The 13,575-nt window shown below is 44.9% G+C and overlaps 1 protein-coding gene across 5 annotated transcripts in view; it reads left to right on the plus strand.

The window, feature by feature from the left end:
- The first annotated feature begins 4,271 nt into the window (after positions 1 to 4,271).
- The window catches only part of TPX2 (TPX2 microtubule nucleation factor), a 64,562-nt gene continuing 55,258 nt past the window's right edge, over positions 4,272 to 13,575 (plus strand). For 2 of the 5 annotated variants that reach the window (XM_023220386.2, XM_023220390.2), the window contains exons 1-2: positions 4,415 to 4,546; positions 7,298 to 7,404. The gene's annotated coding sequence lies outside the window, so the exon portion shown is untranslated. Of the gene's footprint in view, positions 4,654 to 7,256; positions 7,405 to 13,575 lie in introns of all 5 variants that reach the window. The other 3 variants (XM_023220388.2, XM_023220387.2, XM_023220389.2) reach the window with 3 other exon arrangements.

Here is a 13,575-nt window from a genome sequence, read left to right on the forward strand (position 1 = left end):
AATTTTAAAAATTAGCCGGGCATGGTATCAGGTGCCTGTAATCCCAGCTACTCAGGGAGGCTGAGGCACGATAATTGCTTGAACCCAGGAGGCAGAAGTTGCAGTGAGCTGAGATTGTGCCCACTACACTCCAGCCTGAGCGACAGAGTGAGACTCTGTCTCAAAAAAAAAAAGCTGTCAATGGTTGTCCGCACCCATCTATACTCCTACCTGGTGAGTTAAACCTTACAAATTTCTGGCCGGGCGCAGTGGCTCAAGCCTGTAATCCCAGCACTTTGGGAGGCCGAGACGGGCGGATCACGAGGTCATGAGATCGAGACCATCCTGGCTAATACGGTGAAACCCCGTCTCTACTAAAAAATACAAAAAACTAGCCAGGTGAGGTGGTGGGTGCCTGTTGTCCCAGCTGCTCGGGAGGCTGTGGCAGGAGAATGGCGTGAACCCAGGAGGCGGAGCTTGCAGTGAGCTGAGATCATCGCGCCACTGCATGGAACTTTCTTGTTTAAATTTCCCTTATAGTGAGGCTGAGCACCTTCATGTGTTTGATGGCCAGTTTTGTTTCCTCTTTTTAGTAGGGGTTTGGGGGACAGGATTTTGCTCTGTCTCCTAGGCTGGAGTGTAGTGGTGTGATCTCAGCTCACTGCAACCTCCGCCACCCAGGTTCAGATGATTTTCCCACCTCAGCCTCTGGAGTAGCTGGGACAACAGGTGAGTACTACCATGCTCAGCTAATTTTTGTGTTTGTTTGTTTGTTTTTGAGACAGAGTCTCACTCTGTCACTCAGGCTGGAGTGCAATGGCATGGTCTCGGCTCACTGCAACCTCTGCCTCCTGGGTTCAAGTGATTCTCCTGCCTCCGCCTCCCAAGTAGCTGGGACTGCAGGTGCGTGCCACCATACCTGGCTAATTTTTGTATTTTTTGTAGAGACAGGGTTTCACTATGTTGGCCAGGCTGGTCTCAAACTCCTGACCTCATGATCCGCCCGCCTCAGCCTCCCAAAGTGCTGGGATTACAGGTGTAAGCCACCGTGCCAGGCCTATTAAGTTTTGTGTTTTTTGTAGAGAAGGGGTTTTGCCATGTTGCCCAGGCTGGTCTCCAACTCCTGACCTCAAGCGATCTGCCCCCGCTGTCCCCCGCCCCCGCCCAGCCTCCCGAAGTGCTGGGATTACAGGTGTGCCACTGCGCCTGGCCTACTAGATTCTGATATACGTGAGTTCTGGATTTTGTTTTTGTTTTTAGAGATAGGATCCAGCTCTGTTGCCCAGGCTGGAGAATCATGGCTCGCTGCAGCCTTGACCTCCCAAGCTCAAGTGATCCTCATACCTCAGCCTCTTGAGTAGCTGGGACTACAGGTACGTGCCACCACACCTGGCTAATTTTAAGGTTTTTTTGTATCTTGCCATGTTGTCCGGGCTGATTTCAAACTCCTGGCTCAAGCACTCTTCCTGCCTGTGCTTTCCAAAGTGCTAAGATTACAGGCATGAGCCACTGTAACTGGCTGAGTGTGTTTCTGGACTCTTAAACTCTTCTACTGATTTCCTCCACTTTTAACTTCTATGACAATACCATACTTAAAAATACCTCTATTTATTTATTTATTTATTTTTGAGATGGAGTTTCACTCTTATTGCCCAGGCTGGAGTGCAATGGCATGATCTTGGCTCACCACAACCTCCACCTCCCCGGTTCAAGCGATTCTCCTGCCTCAGACTCTGGAGTAGCTAGGAATACAGGTGCCCGCCACCACGCCCGGCTAATTTTCTATTTTTAATAGGGTCGGGGTTTCTCCATGTTCGTCAGGCTGGTCTCGAACTCCCGACCTCAGGCGATCTGGCTGCCTTGGCCTCCCAAAGTGCTGGGATTACAGGCGTGAGTCACCGTGTCCAGCAAAAATATCTCTTTTTAGACAAGGTGCGGTGGCTTATGCCTGTAATCCCAGAACTTTGGGAGGCTGAGGTGGGAAGATCACTTGAATCTGGGAGGTTGGGGTTAGAGTGAGCTGTGATCCTGCCACTGCACTCCAGCCTGGGTGACAGCAAGACTCTATCTCAAAACAACAAAACAACCACCACAACAACAATCACTACTCCCCCATCCCCCCCTCCCTTTTTTTTTTTTTTTTTGAGATAGAGTCTTGCTCTGTCGCCCAGGCTGGACTGCAATGGCGTGATCCCAGCTCACTGCAACCTCTGCCTCCCGGATTCAAGTGATTCTCCTGCCTCAGCCTTCCAAGTAGCTGGGATTACAGGCACCCGCCACCATGCCTGGCTAATTTTTTGTATTTTTAGTAGAGACAGGTTTTCACTATGTTGTCCAGGCTGGTCTCAAACTCCTGACCTCAAATCATCCACCCGCCTTGGCCTCCCAAAGTGCTGGGATTACAGCTGTGAGCCACTGCACCAGGCAACCACCTCATTTTAACTGTGGGAAATTTCAAACTCATACAAGAGTATATGTATGTATTTATGTATCATGAACCCATCACCAGGTTCAACAATTATCAGTTTGTAGCTAATCTTGTTTCAACTAAATCCCCATCTACTTATCTTCACTGCCTACTCCCAATTATTTGGAAGCAGGTGCCAGAGTAATTTCATCCCTACCATATCTCTATGTATCTCTACAACACAAGGACTCTTAAAAAAGAAAACAAAACGTGTGGTGGCTCACGCCTGTAGTCCCAGCACTTGGGAAGGTGAGGCAGGGGGATCACCCGAGGTCAAGAGTTCGAGACCAGCCTGGCCAACATGGTGAAACCCCGTCTCTACCAAAAAATATAAAAAATTAGCCAGGTGTGGTAGCGTGTGCCTGTAATCCCAGCTACTTGGGAGGCTGAGGCAGGAGAAACCGGGAGGCTGAGCTTGCAGTGAGCCGAGATCGCACCGTTGCACTCCAGCCTGGGCTACAATAATGAAACTCCGTCTCAAAAAACAAAACAAAACAAGACAAAACAACAACAACGAAAAGAAAACAAAACCAAACTCTGGCAGTTTATGTTTTGAATAAACTAAATCATTTGTCCTGTGGTTTTCCTGTCTGGATTTTGCTGATTGCCCCTCGTGCGTGTGAATTAATTGAACCATACTTTAAAAATTACTATAATTTCATGTTAATATGTACAAAATCTGGTATGTCAATTTCCCCAATCTTTTTCAAAATTCAAGATGCCACTACTTGTGCTTTTGCTCTTCCATAGGAACTTTAGAATTAACTTGGCAAATTACAAAACAGAACCCACTGGGACTTTCATTGGAATTGCCTCGACCTTTTTTTTTTGTTTTTGTTTTGAGGAGTCTTGCTCTGTCGCCCAGGCTGGAGTGCAGTGGTGCAATCTTGGCTCACTGCAACCTCCACCTCCCGGGTTCAAGTGATTCCCTGCCTCAGCCTCCCAAGCAGCTGTGATTACAGGCCCGCGCCAGCACGCCCGGCTAATTTTTGCACTTTTAGTAGAGACGGGGGTTTCAATATTTTGGCCAGGCTGGTCTCGAACTCGTCGCCTCAAGTGATCTGCCTATCTCGGCCTCCCAAAGTGCTGGGATTACATGCGTGAGCCACCGCGCCCAGCCTAGGGCTAAAGTTTTCAATCTTTAGCTTTTGCTGGTATTATGAAGGGGGTTGTTTTGTTGTGCTTGTTGCTTCTATTTTCTAATTGATTTAAAAAAAAATTAAGATGGTGGGGGTGGTCTCGTTATGATATCTACGCTGTTCTGGAACTCTTGGTCTCAAGGGATCCTTCTGCTTTAGCCTCCTGAGTAGCTGGGATTACAGGTGAGCGCCACGAAGCCTGGCCTCTAATTATCGGTGATGTATAAAAAGAATAGACCTTCTTCATTCGAATCCCGTCTTCTCCATCTATTATGTGATTTGGGACATGTTTGTTCAACTTCTCCGAGTCTTTGTTTTCTTTTTACCACATGGGGATCATAAAGCCGGGATGCAGTTGGGAATAAAACCGGATAAAGCACCCAACGAACAAGATTAGGGCAGGGCCTGGGCAAAAGGTTTGAAAGACACATGCACGGTTGGGAAGGACGCTACGGGCGAGTCTATGTTGCATGAAGGAGACTCCATGTTAAGACGAGTGAACTCCTCTGAACCTTTAAGGGATAATGCACAACCATAACGAGAATAATTTTTAAAAATAAAATTTTCTTCCCTGAAAGCTTGGGGATGTCCAGGATGCGCGCCATTCTGTGATCTAAGTCGACTTTCCACCTCTTCAGTTGGTACCACCTTTCCCAAAGAGTTTGGAGCAGAGCACTCTGGTCTTCGTAGTAATTTACTCCTAAGGGCTGTTCCAGTGGACTCACGCAGGCGCAGGAGACTACACTTCCCAGCAACTCCCGGCCTCGTTGTTCGCTGGTACCGGCTTCTGACTTCCGGTATTGCTGCGCTCTGTAGGGCCAATCGGGAGCCTGAAATTGCTTTCCCGGAGCTCTGATTGGTGCATTCGACTAGGCTGCCTGGGTTCAAAATTTCAACGATACTGAATGAGTCCCGCGGCGGGTTGGCTGGCGCTTCGTTGTCAGAACTGAGGAGAGGCTAGGTGAGCCGTGGGAAGAAAAGCGGGAGCAGCTGGGGCGCGGGTCTCCCTCCTCCCGGAGTTTGGAACGGCTGAAGTTTACCTTCCAGCTCCCAACGCCGTTCGCGCGGGTAGGCCTGGCTTCTGAGGCGGTTGCGGTGCTCGGTCGCCGTGCTCGGTCGCCGCCTAGGCGGGGCAGGGTGCGAGCAGGGGCTTCGGGCCACCCTTCTCTTGGCGACAGGATTTTGCTGTGAAGTCCGTCTGGGAAACGGGGGGAAAAAGGGGTTGCGGGAGGCTATCGGCTAAGAAAGGTAACGATAATTATTACCATGCTAACAGGTTATAAACATTGACTGAACTAAGTACCCTGCGTGCCCGTTCTCATTTAATTTCCTCGCCAAGCCAATGTAGTTGGTGCTATTCTTGGTCCCTCCTGACGGAAACGGAGGAAGGAGGAGGAAACTGAGGGCCAGAATCTAGATAAATTTCAAGAAATGGGTGATACAGTAGCCCTGCCCTCAGGAAGTGTGGCGTTTGATGGAGGAAAACAGGTAGTCACAAATAAGGACATTTCAAAACTGTTGTCTAAAACAGAAAGATGATTAGATGGTGTGAGAACATAATTGAGGGAGAGTTTAAGTCCATTTGGTGTTGTCTTCTATTTGGGATTTATTTTTTTTTTCCTTTTTGTGGAGAACGGAGTCTCGCTGTCTTACCCTGGCAGGTCTCGAACTCCTGGGCTCAAGCTATCCTCCTGCCTCTGCCTCCCTGAGAGCTGGGATTACAGGCGTGAGCCACCGCGCCCGGCCTATTTGGGATTTAAAATTCATGATATGTTATCCATATTTGTTCAGCTCTCTCTTTTTGTATGGAATCACCAGATATTATTCCCTTTCTCATTTCCTTTCTCAACATTTATAGATTGGAAGGGGGAAGGAAGACCAAACCAGGTTATAATATTGTAGAATTGGTTTACCCCCTATTTTCTTGACATATAACGTCTTGTTTTCCACATATAATTTTCTGGTAGTTCAGTAACATGCACTTCCCCAAATCAGGCCTACTTAGGATAGAAAAGGATTTTTGACTCCTAGGTTTTGCTTTAAGACCAGCTCTTGGTTTACTTCCTGGTTCACCCTTACCTTTTCTTGACATCCTATGGCCTCTCTTTGAATTTCTCTCACTCATCAAATGTTGTCAAAAATAGGACTGTTTGCTGCTGTAGTAAGGATGTTCTTGTGTTGTGGCCTTAGTGTATTACACCACCCCCACGTCAGACTTAAGTCCGTCCCCCTGGTTGGTTTGGATGAGTCAGTTCAGTATTAAGTTGGCATTCTTGGATCAAAATTATGTGGCTCTCAGCTAACTCAGCCATTTAGTTGTCCTTTGAGGGTACTGCGTGCTCAGATTGGCATGAGATATGGGTATACAGATGTGTGATGTACTCAAAGGTTTTTTGGTATGTTTGGGAACAAAAACATGGTTTCAAATTGGCAAATGAGAATCAGAACAAGACAGGACACCATCTGAGTACTCTACTGTTTTGTATTCTAAGTGTCCAGACAATTTAGAGGTGAGGGAGATCAAGAGCCAGTTTGTGTTTCTGTGCTTCACAAAGCCACTCTTGCCTAATTCTTGATAAGCAAGAGTTTGGTTAGACAGGGATTGAAACAATCCTGGTACATAGGAATCACCCACTAAATACCTGTTGAATTGAGTAGGCAGGAAGGCACTATCTGAATTGACTACAAAATTGCGGGTATGAAAAACTGGATTGTACTCAACTAGGTTGGTAATTTTGTTTAGACTTTCAAATTATCTGAATAGGGTTTATTTGGCCAACCTTATGCTTAAATCTGTATATTTCAACCCTGATAAAATTAATTTATTGCAGTTAAGTTTGTCCAGGATTATGTGAGAGAGCCCTTCATTTCTTGTTTAGGTACCAGGAGATGTTCAGAGTTTGTCTACATCTCTTGGTTAATTTTCCTTCAACTTTTTCTGGGTCTCTTCCCTAATTCTCTTTGAATTCCTGGGAGAAAGAGGAGGGAGATTTAAATGCCCTTTGACATACTTAATTTTCTTTGCTATGGGTAAAGTTAGGAAGCAACATTGACTATATATAGAGTTTTTATTTTGTTTGTTTTTTTTTTTGAGATTTCAGCTCACTGCAACTTCTGCCTCCCCTGTTCAAGCTATTCTCCTACCTCAGCCTCTCGAGTAGTTGGGATTATAGGGACCTGCCACCACACCTGGCTAATTTTTGTATTTTTTTTTTTTTTTTTTTGAGATGGTGTCTCGCTCTGTTGCGTAGGCTGGAGTGCGATGGTGTGGTCTTGGCTCACTGCAACCACTGCCTCCCAGGTTCAAGCAATTCTCCTGCCTCAGCCTCCCGAGTAGCTGGGACTACAGGCACGTGCCACCACACCCAGCTAATTTTTTTGTATGTTTAGTAGCAATGGAGTTTCACCGTGTTAGCCAGGATGGTCTTGATCTCCTGACCTTGTGATCTGCCTGCCTTGGCCTCCCAAAGTGCTAGGATTACAGGCATGAGCCACTGCGCCCAGCCTAATTTTTGTATTTTTAGTAGATATGGGGTTTCACCATGTTGGCCAGGCTGGTCTTGAACTCCTGACCTCAAGTGATCCACCTGCCTTGGGCTCCCAAAGTGCTGGGATTATAGGCGTGAGCCACTGCTCCCGGCCTGTTAACCCTTTTTTTTTTTTTATTACAGAGAACTTGGAAACTGTTTCATCACTTTTCTACTTCTTCCAGGTTCTTGATACATATTTGCCAGACTTCAAGATTCAAGAAAAGGGGTGAAAGAGAAGATTACAACTTTCAGTCAGGCCTCTAGGCCTGATAGACTGATTAAACCACAGGTAAGGTAGTGACCATAGGAAGAAGGAACATTAATATATCAACTTCGTAAGTGTTTAAATGACTTTAATTTTATAAAGTAACACATATTTTGGAAGGAAATTTATTTATTACGAAAAAGAAAATAAAATCACCCACTATCCCACCTCTCAGATAAACCGTGGTTAGCATTTTGATAGATTTCTTTATAATTTTTTTCTGTGTCTGTATAGTCATCCCTTGATATCCATCAGGAATTGGTTCTAGGACCTTCGCAGGATATCAAAATTCTCATATGCGGCTGGGTACGGTGGCTCATGCCTGTAATCCCAACACTTTGGGAGGCTGAGGCAGGCGGATCACCTGAGGTCAGGAGTTCAAGATCAGCCTGGCCAACATGGCAAAACCCCATCTCTACTAAAAATACAAAAATTAGCTGGGTGTGGTGGTGCATGCCTGTAATCTCACCTACTTGGGAGACTGAGGCAGGAGAATCCCTTGAACCTGGTAGGCAGAGGCTGCAGTGAGCCAAGATCTCATCATTGCACCCCAGCCCGGGCAACTGAACAAGACTCTTGTCTCAAAACAAACAAAACAAAATTCTCAGATGCTTACGCCCTGATGCAAAATAATGTGTAGTATTTGCATATAGCTTATGTACATACTCCCATATACTTTAAATTATCTCTACATTACTTATAATACCTAATACAATGTTAATACTATGTAAATAGTTGTTATACTGTATTATACTGTATTGTTTAGGGAATAATGACAAGAAAAAATGTCTAGGCTGGGCATAGTGGCTCAGGCCTGTAATCCCACCACTTTGGGAGGCTTAAATAGGAGGATTGCTTGAGGCCAGGAGTTTGAGACCAGTCTGGGCAACATAGTGGCATCCTGTCGCTACAAAAAAAAAAAAACCATAAAAAAATTTTGCTAGGCATGGTGGCACCTACTTGTAGTCCCAGCTACTCGAGGGGCTGAGGTGGAGGGTCACTTAAGCCAAGAAGTTTGAGGTTACAGTGAGCTGAGTGAGGGTGCCACTACCCTCCAGCCTGGGTGGCAGAATGAGACCCTGTCTCAAAAAAAAGTCTACATATGCAGTACAGATGCAGTTTTATTTATTTTTTTTCTGAGACGGAGTTTCGCTCTTGTTGCCCAGGCTGGAGTGCAATGGCGTGATCTCAGCTCACCACAACCTCCACCTCCCGGGTTCAAGCGATTCTCCAGTCTCAGCCTCCCAAGTAGCTGGGATTACAGGCATGTGCCACCACACCCGGCGAATTTTGTATTTTTAATAGAGATAAGGTTTCTCCAGGTTGGTTAGGCTGGTCTCCAACCCCCGACTTCAGGTTATCTGCCCACCTCTGCCTCCCAAAGTGCTGGAATTATAGGCATGAGCTACCGTGCCCGGCCTTGCAGTTTTTTTTTTCCCCCAAATATTTTTGATCTGCAGTTGATTGAATCCACAGACATGGAACCCATTGATACAGAGAGCCCACTGTCTTTAATTTTTAAAAAAAATCATACACTAAAATCTTTTGTTAATTTTTTCAACTGTTTTTTTTGAGTCGGAGTCTTACTCTGTCTCCCAGGTTGGAGTGCAGTGGCTCAATGTCTGGCTCAATGCAACCTCTGCCTCCCGGGTTCAAGCAGTTCTCCTGCTTCAGCCTCCGGAGTAACTGCGATTACAGGCACCCGCCACCTTGCCCGGCTATTTTTGTGTTTTTAATAGAGTCAGGGTTTCACCATATTGGCCAGGCTGGTCTCAAACTCCTGACCTCGTGATCCGCCTGCCTTGGCCTTCCAAAGTGCTGGGATTACAGGCTTGAGCCGCTGCGCCCGGCCCCTAATTTTTTTGACTTAATAATCAGGCTATGAATATTTTCCCATGTCATTAATAAATTTTCTTCTCTTTTCTTTTTTGTTTTTTTGAGACAGGGTCTTGCTCTGTCACCCAGGCTAGAGTGTGCACTTCAGTGGCGTGATCACAGCTCACTACAGCCTCCATCTCCTGGGCTCAGGTGATCTTCCTGCCTCAGCCTCTCGAGTTGCTGAAACTACAGGTGCATGCCACTATACCTGGCCAAATTTTTCTGCAACATAATTTTTTTTTTTTTTTTTTTTGAGATGGAGTCTCGCATTGTCACCCAGGCTGGAGTGCAGTGGCACGATCCCGGCTCACTACAACCTCTGCCTCCCGGGTTCAAGCAATTCTCCTGCCTCAGCCTCCCGAGTAGCTGAGATTACAGGTGCCCGCCACCACACCCAGCTAATTTTTTGTATTTTTGGTAGAGACGGGGTTTCACCATTTTAGCCAGAATGGTCTCTATCTCCTCACCTCGTGATCTGCCCACTTTAGCCTCCCAAAGTGCTGGGATTACAGGCGGGAGCCACCGCGCCCGGCTCTGCAACATAATTTTAATGGCTATATGGTATTCCATTATTTGGTTCTTTATATTATTTTACCCAGTGAAATTGTTGGTCTAAAAGAATGCGTATTTTTGCCCGGGCGTGGTGGCTCACGCCTGTAATCGCAGCACTTTCAGTTTCAGAGCCTGAGGCGGGCAGATCACCTGAGGTCAGGAATTCAAATACACAAATTAGCCAGGCTTGATGGTGAGTACCTGTAATCCCACTTACTTGGGAGGCTGAGGCGGAAGAATCACTTGAACTTGGAAGGTGGAGGTTGCAGTGAGCCAAGATCGTGCCATTGCACTACTGCAGCCTAGGCAACAGAGCGACGAGACTCCATCTCAAAAAACAAACAAACAAACAAAAACAGAAACAAAAAACATTTTTTTTTTTTTTTTTTGAGACGGAGTCTCGCTCTGTTGCCCAGGCTGGAGTGCAGTGGCCGGATCTCAGCTCACTGCAAGCTCCGCCTCCCGGGTTTATGCCATTTTCCTGCCTCAGCCTCCCGAGTAGCTGGGACTACAGGCGCCCACCACCTCGCCCGGCTAGTTTTTTGTATTTTTTTTAGTAGAGATGGGGTTTCACCGAGTTAGCCAGGATGGTCTCGATCTCCGGACCTCGTGATCCGCCCGTCTCGGCCTCCCAAAGTGCTGGGATTACAGGCTTGAGCCACCGTGCCCGGCCACAAAAAACATTTTTAAAACTTTTGACATGTAACACCAAATTGCCTTATAGGAAGATTATGCTGATTTACCTAAAACAGTATATATTCACATAGGCATAAATGTATAATTTAAAATAGGTAATATATTTGCATGGTGCAAAAATCAAAAGAATACAAAAAGCTTCATGGTTTAAAATCTTCCTCCAACCTTGTAACTTTCTTCTTCACTCTCACCATCCATAGGTAAACACTATTTTTTTTTTGGAGACAGTCTCACTCTGTCGACCAGGCTGGAATACAGTGGCACGATCTCAGCTTACTGCAACCTCTGCCTCCCTGGTTCAAGTGATTCTCCTGCCTCAGCCTCCCAAGTAGCTAGGATTACTGGTGTGTCACCACACCTGGCTAATTTTTGTATTTTTAGTAGAGATGGGGTTTTGCCATGTTGGCCAGGCTGATCTTGAACTCCTGACCTCAGGTGATCCACCTGCCTCAGCCTCCCAAAGTGCTGGGATTACAGGCATAAGCCATCTAATAAATACTTTTATTACGTTCTTGGGTTTGGGTGTTTGTGTGTATTCTCCAAACCAGATACCTTTTGAAGGGTATAAATCTCTATAAAATGAAATGACTGCCATTTGACTAGGATTGTAATCTGCAGCCCCACTGTCAACCATTACACACTTTTCAGCTTCATACTCTTGGAATATCAGATCACTTTGTGATTCTGCTAAGATTTCCTTTTAGTATTTTACAAAGTTCTGTGTCATTATTTGTCCTAGTAATAAATAGCATCACTGATTTCTATCTAGGTCCTATTAGTCATAGGTGGTTTGTTGAGTTCTATGGATAAATTAAAGCAAAACTGAGTTTGTAACCCTTATAAAAGGGCAGTATGAAACATACAAGTTTGGGAGAGAAATGATAGGAAATATATTTGCTTGAAGTTTCTGGACAGTGATGAATTAGAACAAGTGTCCATGTGTCCTGTGCTGACTTCTGAGTGTTGGACAGTGAGGGATTGTCTTTGGATTTTAAATTGACCCAATTTTGGAAGCTTCATAGATCTGTTTCTGTAAACAGATCCAATTTCAACATAGAAGTTAGCAAACATAAATGTGGAAACACAAAGTCCATTAAACTTCCTTCAGACTTAGTTTGTGACTTTGATTAACAGTTAAAAATTGCATGCTGGATTATATTGCCATTTACTGACTGCTGCTAATCCCTTATATACAAGAAAAAAAATGTATGTGTTTTCTCCCTGGGTAAGATGAAAATAACTCCACTCTATTTTACTTGTGGTAATGTAATAGGATCTCTTATCCCTTGTGAAAGTAGGAGAGGATGTCCCTGGAGAAATGGCACTGCCTGGGATGGGACCATCTTAACTAACTATACTTCTAATGAAGTCTTGTCTTATTCTGTTTATTCTATTACATTACCAGTTTAACTCATGACTTTCTCTTTAATAGAAATAGGCAAGTCATATCTCACTGGCTGGATAGCAAGGTGTTTGAGAGCATCTGTCACACCAAAGTCTTTGTTTTGCTTAGGAGCTGGTAGTCCACTATTTTACCCTGCTTAGAATGCACCCTCTTGCAGCTTTCCCCCACCCGATCTGAACCTGCACCTTTTGATTTATAGAGCTTGTCAAGACTAGTTATTTTTGGTTTGAGAGTGAAGAAAGATGGGAGGCAATGGGAGGTTAATTTCAGATGAATGTGGGAACAGGTTACATTGCTTTGTCTGCAGTCTTCCTAATTTGTATTTGTCTTCCCCTTCCATTTATCTCTTACCCTAGAAAAAGTCAACGTTCATTCTTAGCTTGTAGAATTCTGCAGGTCTGTCTGTGTCTTTTTAGTATTACTTACATCAGGAAACCTTTTCTGATCCTCTTCTACCCTGTTGTCCTTCTCTGCACTTTCAGAGCGCTCTCTGTTTATGCCCTCTTGCAGCAAGGATAGCCCTATATTGTAATCGTTTGCATTCCCCCATTCAACTGTGTGTTCTTGGAGGGAAGAGATTTTTTTTGTTGTTGTTTGAGAGGGAGTCTCACTGTGTCCCCAGCTGGAGTGCAGTGGCGCAATCTCAGCTCACTGCAACCTCAGCCTCCCGAGTAGCTGGGATTAAAGGCACGTCTCCACCACGCCGGGCTAATTTACTCTACTAAAGTAGAGACGGGTTTTACCTTGTTGGCCTGACTGATCTCGAATTCCTGACCTCGTGATCCACCCACCCCGGCCTCCCAAAGTACTGGGGTTACAGGCCTAAGCCACTGTGCCTGGCCAAGAGATTTTACAGCTATATCTCTGTCTGTCTATCTATCTATCTATCTATCTGTCTATCTATCTATCTATCTATCTATCTATCTATCTATCTATCTATCTATCTATCTTTCCATCCATCCATCCTTTTAGTCTTCACGTTTTGGAAACAAAAATGGGCTATAAGACATGATGGATGACATTGAATAGGCAGTTTTTAGAGGAACCTAATTGGTTCATAGCATACAGAATAGGCTTTTTCCTTGGGTCTTTGTAGGAATATTGATCATTAATTGGTCATTAATATTGGTCATACAACAGAGTCTTTCTAGTTTTGCAAGAATCTGAAACTGTGATAGATTCAGATAATTTTGAAATGTGAAGCTAATTCTCTTGCTTGGCAGCTTGATTTGTTTGGTGGAATGTGGTTGACGCATGTGCTTTTTTTTTTTTTTTTTGTGAGACCTGTTGACAGAAATTCAATCTTGATTAAGGGGCGCAGGAAGGCATCCAGTTCCCACCATGCCTGGGGCTCTCTCGTTTAAACAGCTGCCTTTGGCTCTGGCCTGTTCCATTTCCCACTAGGCCCTGTGGACTTTAATTTTGATAGGTTTCACATCCTAATGTTTATTATTTCTGGGGGAGGTAGTGTCGTGAAACCGAAATGACCCAGTAGATAACTTTTGGTTTTCTTGATATACTTGTGCTACCAGCCTTCATTGAAGAGAGTCAGACTTCTCAATGGATATGTATTTATTTATTCTGTTTTTCCAGGGAGAGGGGATGGTCTCCTGAGTTGGCCATTCTAGACCAAAATATAGCTTAAAAGAAGCTTTTTAAAAAAA

This window comes from Piliocolobus tephrosceles, chromosome 20 (assembly GCF_002776525.5).
Source record: "Piliocolobus tephrosceles isolate RC106 chromosome 20, ASM277652v3, whole genome shotgun sequence".
Taxonomy (NCBI): domain Eukaryota; kingdom Metazoa; phylum Chordata; class Mammalia; order Primates; family Cercopithecidae; genus Piliocolobus; species Piliocolobus tephrosceles.